Source organism: Sebastes fasciatus, chromosome 16, assembly GCF_043250625.1.
Source record: "Sebastes fasciatus isolate fSebFas1 chromosome 16, fSebFas1.pri, whole genome shotgun sequence".
Classification (NCBI taxonomy): Eukaryota; Metazoa; Chordata; class Actinopteri; order Perciformes; family Sebastidae; genus Sebastes; species Sebastes fasciatus.
This window is the reverse complement of record NC_133810.1, coordinates 24,616,088-24,623,365: the sequence shown is the minus strand read 5'-3', so window position 1 is coordinate 24,623,365 and position 7,278 is coordinate 24,616,088. Positions and strand designations below refer to the sequence as shown.

Genomic DNA, 7,278 nt, shown 5'->3' with positions numbered 1-7,278 from the left:
TACCCCTCCACTGACCCCTCCCTTTCCAAGCCTGTCGGACTATAACGGTAAAACGCGAAAGGCTCTCTCTAGAGCCAGTGTTTGGTTTGTCCGTTCTGGGCTACAGTGGAAACATGGCGGTGCAACACGGCGGACTCCATGAAGAGGACCCATTCCCTATGTAGATATGAAGGGCTCATTCTAAGCTAACGAAAACACAAACATTCTTCAGGTGATTATACACTGATGAAAACATGAATATTCCATTTCTGCCAATAGATCCCCCAAAATCCTGCACACTGGACCTTTAAGTCTTAATATGACATGTAACTATCTGTCACATAAATGACAATATTTCACTGTGAATGTAGTGGAATTTAGGTATAAAAAGAGCATAAAATAGTAATACTGAATAGAAATAATGAGAGGACTATCATTGAAGACCACAGTTAAGGTAAACTGTATCTGATCAGGTGTGTCTTTAATATATATACAGTATATATGGACCTCTGAGCTCTGTTAGGTGATTTTAGGATTAGGTTTCATCATGTTGATGAGTGTTTATCCTGATGCTCCACAGCAGCATCACATTACAGAAAATAATTTGAAAGAGAGAAAAGTTTGATATATGAAAATTATTTCATCACTTTCCCCCCTGCAGATTACACGGTGTCTTGATAATTGTGCCTTTTTTATTGCAAGCATTAAGATGTACTAATTCCAAACACATTAACTGGGAAATTAACCCCAGCTGTGGCAGAAGATTATAATTATTCTTTGTGGGCACTCTGTCACTTTTACGGGTGTTTTTTGGGACTGTGAGATTACCTTGTGCTTCGCTCAATAACTCAAAAAAGTCATTTTTAATTTTCTGGATTCTTGACAACTGAAAAAAAGAGTTCTGCACGCTGTCAAACTCTCCAGCGGGGTTCATATTAAAGGTCACTCCTACTGTATATGGGGAATGTCTGAGGGACTGAACACTGTTTGGAATAAAAATGTTGGAAGCAGATAAAGCTGCAGACCTTCTCGTTCTGTGTATTTACATCAGTAATTTGCAAGTTTGACAAAATAACTAAAACAAAAAACATTATAAAGTCCATAACAGTACATTTCAGTGCCAGAACCAGATTATTTTTAATAAAAAAATTCATTACAATTGTATTATTTCCCAAAAGCAAGATAAATTAAATTAAAATATTTATGAAAGATGTATTTGTACTGGTCTGTTGAAATCTAATATAATTTACTAAAGGCTGGCTGGTCTAAATTATTGTTCTGTTTACATCAAGGCTTATTACTTGTCATCCATATTTCCCAGCTCTACCATTTCGCTGTATTGAGCAAGAAATGAGCCATGGACTTAATATGCATACACATGCTGAGCCTGGATGGATTTGGTACTTGCTGCCAAGGGCATGCTGGGATATGCTGCAGCCTCCTGAGAAGGAATAAACTGGTAAAGACAGTGTCTGGTAAAGAACGGGCAAAGAGTTATGTGATACTTTATTGATCATAAATCCTCTGTTTTTCTCTGTTTTGTTCTGTTTTTCAGGGTCGAAGCAGCAGCCTGTGAGACCATAACAAAAGAGGTGCATTTGACAGTTCTCTGATCTGACATATGGTTAAAGTTTTGTTAAAGCTGCACCAATAAATATTTTAGTTAGTAAGTGGAGGATAAAAACAGCTAAAAGGAGAGTAAATATTGGACTCCACCAGGTGGCCAGAAACAGGACTCCAAATTAAGCTAATGATGTGTCTCTGTGTCTGCTTTGCCCCCCAGTGGCCAAAAAAATCAGTTAATGCTACTCAAACCATAGACTGTATACAAGAAGTGGACGTAGTCACCATGACATCACCCATTGGTTTGTGGACTGCCGTTTTGAAGCCTTGAGCTCGCGAGCCTTGAGATGGACATCGCCATGTTGTTTTTTTGCAACCAGACGTGACAAAAGAGGGTGGAGTACAACTGAACGCTGAATAAGACATTTTTAGGTGACCAAAATGTTACAATTAACTTTGATGAACTGAAAAGGGTTAAAGTTCTAGGATAAGAACACGGACAACTCCCAGACCGGACAACGCCGTGTTAGTGACCTGTCAATCACAAGGTAGCCACGCACCCTAAAGCATACCCTGCTTTATTGTCTATTTGACTCTAAATGGGACCATAATTTACTAAATGAACATCATGCTGTATTGAAGAAGACTTGAAACTAGTGATTGAGACCATAAACTCATGCTTACAATGTTTACTGAGGTAATAAATCAAGTGAGAAGTAGGCTCATTTTCTCATAGACTTCTATACGATCAGACTTATTTTTGCAACCAGAGAAGTCGCCCCCTGCTGGTTATTAGAAAGAATACAAATTTAAAATACCTTTGCATTGGCTTCACTTTTCAGACACAGAGGCTGCCCAAAGTAGCCTACTCAACTAAACTGCAAGGTTAAAGGAACAGTTTGACATTTGTAAAATATGCTTATTTGCTTTCTTAGTTGGATACAGTAAGAAGATCAATACCACTCTCATATCCGTACGGTAAATATAAAGCTACAGCCAGCAGCCAGTTAGTTTAGCTCAGCATAAAGACTGGAAACAGGGGGCAACAGCTAACCTGGCTCAGTCCAAAGGGAACAGAATCTGCCTACCAAGCACCTCGAAAGCTCACTAATTAACAAGTGCACAAGTGACACTCATCCTTTTTCATTTACTTTTTCATATATTTAGGTAGTATTTAACAGATCATACTTAAAAATCCTCCATACAAGGTCTCTTTTGCTACTTTAACAGGCTTACAGGAGGTGTCACTTACACCTCCAGGGACAGGATGAATTAATAGAACTTTGGCCGGAGATCGTGAGCTAACTTCCTGAACAGATATGAAGAGGTTAGAGAAGCATATTGATATTCATCACTATCCTTCCATTTACTGCTGCTCTGAAATGAAGGAGAACTATGTGAGTGTGAACCACTCACAATGAAAGCTCTGTTGTACAAGACACGTCAGGACAAGATATTCAGCAAAAGAGAATGGGTTAATAAAGACAGATGTTATGGATTCTTTGTGCAATCATATGTAATTTCTACTATAGCTTACTGGCATCACTGCAGTGTTTGATTGTGACACATTAAGAGGGTTACAGATGTTTTAAAAACACACCCTCACATTATCTAATTTACAATGCAGGTGTCAAATGTGATAATTCACATTATCAGATTTACACATCATTACATTACCAGCAGGCAGCAGGTGCAAACACATCCCTAATCATCCACTGGGATGTGAAATGATGTTAATTTGGGAATCTGAAAGACTTTTATTTACACGTAACAGTCACAGCTGCGAATGGGCCCGAACTGAAGTGTCTCCAGTGTGAGACAAGTGGATCAATGTGTCAAGTAGTAGTATTTGTAGCAGTAGAAATACAAGAAGGACGAACTGTGATTGTCTGTGTAGAGACTGTGAGATACACCTCAGAAGTTACAGTAGAAATGCACAGCTATAATAGGGGAGACCGGGGAGCGTTTTGCCACTGCTCAAGGCTAGCCCACACTAAAAGATTTTTCAAATCTTAAGAGATGTCGAAAATGTGAGAGACCCCACACATAACAACATGTTATGTTAAATTCAACAGTTTTGTTCCTGTAGTGTGTTGGGAGCAACGATTTGGCCAAAACACCACACACACTAACTGATTCCATTCATGAACAAGTAGAGTCCTGACTCTCAAAACCGCAAATCTTGCAAAATCCCGCGCAATCAAACGTGACTTAGTGTAAACAAACATAGCGGATGATGGGCAGGAAAAATTAGCGCCGTTAGTTTTTGCTCTAATTTGTACTGAAATTTTACAATGAAAATAAGAAAAGAATATGGATGAGGTCATAGAGACATGTTAAATAAACACCTGTGTTGTCGCCACAAATCAACACGTTGATCCTCCCTTTCTGAGGTCCATCTTTATGCTTCGCGTTTTGCATTAGCCGCAGCCATTACGGGGCGTTATAACAGCGGTTGTTGTCCTTCCCTCTTCAGTCAGCTTGGTTACCAATTGGCTATCGTTCTTTCCTACGTGACTGCGTCATCGGCTGTCCTCAGGGTTCCCCACACAACAGGATATCCGATCATGAATTTTGAACATGTTTAATATTTGTAATTTGAAATTGGTGTGGCCAGGATGGAATTCCGAGCAGATCGGGGGATGTAAAAAACGTTTTTAACTGTGCTTTACTGGCTATCATCGGGGGGCAGGGAATCAGGCCCAAAATCGACTTGATTCTCGTGTAGTGTGTGCCAAGCATCAGTTACAATTCCTCTAATCGTAAGCAATCTTGAGTGATCAGAGGTGTCGATGCAGAGGTTGCATGGGGTGGGCCATCTTGAGAGACCCTCAGCCAGGGCTTTTTTCCAAAGTTGCAAGTGGGCACAGGCCGTCAAAGTGCCAGCTGGTTGGCATACTGTTTGTGCCAAATTGCTGTTTGGCAACAGTTGGTGATGTCTTTATCGAACTAAAACAGCACCTATGAGACACAAACCCAGGCCCAGCCCCTGAATGGGTGGAAAGATGATCTAACAACAGAGGAACATCTACCTGGGGCTCTTGCTGACCACGCACCTCTGCCTAAGAGCAAAAAGGCCGCAGGGGGGAGGGTTGTCAAACCAATAGAAAAACCTATTAAATCCGGACATGTCACTCCTAGCAAGGCTAAATGTTTCTGCTTGCTGCCTCTCTCTGCATCAGTGACAGCTAAAATTTCTTTAACTGCTAAAATTAGTCTCCATTCTACTTCATGATTTCACACAATGACAAGATCATTTCCTGGTTGTCATGACATCCGTGTCAATCATCTCCTCTCCTTGTATGAAGAGAGAAATGTGGATTTTTCTGTTCAAGCTAAGACAGCTTTGCCAGAAATAACACGCTGATACAGATAATGGTGTCAGTGTGTGTGTGTCTGTGTGTATTTCAGATTTCTTTTAATAGAAATCAAATTAAAGAAAGAGCGAGCGTGACAAAACCGATCCAACATGCATATTTTGTAAAAAAATGTATTACACTTTTATCAGGAAAATAATATTCCACCTTTATCATCTTGAAAAAAGCATTCATCAAAAAAAAAGCACAGCAAATAAAAAGTTTATGCACCATTTTTTAAAAATTCACTATTTCACAGAAACATACAAATTTCTTTTCATCCTACAAATAAAGGTATTAGTAAAATAAAATGTATGATTATTGCTAATCATAGACTGTATATAGGTACTGGACATAGACACCGTGTCATCCCCCCATTGGTTTGTGGACTTACGTTTTGAAGCCTTGAGTTTGGCATTTTGGCCGTCGCCATCTTGTTTTTTTTGCAACCAGAAGTGACAAAAGAGGGTGGAGCTAAGTACAACCAAATGCTGACTAACTTTCATGAACTAAAAACGCATTGTGAAAGGGTTAAGGTTCTAAGATGAAAACAGTGAAAACTCCCAGATCGGACAACGCCGTGGTAGCGACCTGTCAATCACAAGGTAGCCACGCCCTAAAGCATACCCTGCTTTATGGTCTATTTGACTCTAAATGGGACCATAATTTACTAAATGAACATCATGCTGTATTGAAGAAGACTTGAAACTAGTGATTGAGACCATAAACTCATGTTTACAATGTTTACTGAAATAATAAATCAAGTGATAAGTAGGGTCATTTTCTCATAGACTTCTATACAATCAGACTTCTTTTTGCAACAAGAGAAGTCGTCCCCTGCTGGCTGTTAGAAAGAATGCAGGTCTAAGGCACTTTTACATTGGCTTCACTTTACAGACACAGAGCCTGACTGTATTGTGCTATTGTAATTAGTTTGTTGGTTCATTAGCTAATAGCTGATAGAAAACAGAAAGTTAAAGCAGCAGTAGGTAGAATTAGAGCAACATTTTTATATAACGGTCACTATATCTAGTGGTAAACTGAAAAAAATCATGTGCCTCTGTGTCCTCCGGTAATGGCATCTGCAAAATTTCACAGACCGGAGGAAAACAACCAATCAGATCTGAGCTGGAGCCTGCCGTCTCTGAGCAGCTGTTAATAACTCGCAAACTCCGATCAAACGGTCAAACTAGGCAGTGCTGATCAAATATGAATCAATCTTCTGTTACTGTAATGTGTATTTCTCGCCTCAAATGTTTTCAGAAACATCTTGTAGTGTACTGTTTAGCTGTACGATGAAAAAGTTTGTGACCCGGCTGCCATGTTGAGATCAGTTGAAGAAATACCAAGCACCGCCCACCAGCCAGAGCACATTTTTCTCATTTTACAGCTAAACATTTTAAGGTGAGAAATAGGCATTACAGTAACAGAATATTGATTCATATTTGATCAGCGCTCCTTTGACCGTTTGATCGGAGTTTGCGAGTGATTGACAGCTGCCTCCATTGAATGAACAGCCAATAGGAACGCTCGCTCTCTCTCTGAAATGACCTGTGATTGGCCAAAGTCAAAACACTTCAATTATAATATGCTGAAAGGTTATTATGGAATTTTTTTGCCCAATGATGCCAAAAACCTTGTGCCTAATGCAGGTTTAATGTGCTAATTTTGGTAATGGATTTATTTATTTTTTATTTTGTGGATCAGACCAATTAAGAAAGCTTATTGGCTAATAATATAATATATTAAAATATAGCTGTTAAAGGGGCCACTCTGCTGCAAAAGTAGGCCTATAGGCTACTTTTATTTGAGGAGGGGTTTGCAGGTTGTCAGTTCAACATCACCCCCCTCCTCTTCCTCCTCTTCCTCCAGCACGTGCTGCGTGCTCGCCCCCCTGAGCCCTCCATCGCGTGTGTTTCGCCATTGGTCTGGGATGATGTCATCCACAGTGGAGACAATAGAGCCCACCTCCCCCGTCACAGTGTCTCCTCACACACACACGCACAGCGGCTCAGAGTGACACACGCTCAGACGTGACGCTCAGCTGAGTTAGCCAAAGCACTGACATGTATTTATTCATCTGCTTCTCTTAAAAACCCGGAGCTGTGCATCTTCTATTCAAGCCAGCTCTTTTTTTTTATTATTATCTTTTTTTATTTATTTTAAAAAAAATACATGAACAAACGAGTCAGGCAGGCAGAGGAAGGTGTTACACATCTGGATCATACCAACGCAGCGGGTCGTGCTACTACAAACATGAGGATCTCTCATTCTGCTGCGCACAAATGATGGAAACACTACGGGAAGGACTGCCACGCTTGATGTAAGTGATGTTTCTTTTTGGTACCGTTACTAGCGATCGGCCTGCAGCCTGTGAGAC

At 40.1% G+C, this 7,278-nt stretch overlaps 1 protein-coding gene across 1 annotated transcript in view; it reads left to right on the top strand.

The window, feature by feature from the left end:
- The first annotated feature begins 6,910 nt into the window (after positions 1–6,910).
- LOC141752517 (uncharacterized) overlaps positions 6,911–7,278 on the top strand; it is a 39,521-nt gene continuing 39,153 nt past the window's right edge. The window contains exon 1 of the mRNA XM_074610521.1: positions 6,911–7,221. The gene's annotated coding sequence lies outside the window, so the exon portion shown is untranslated. The remainder of the gene's footprint in view (positions 7,222–7,278) is intronic.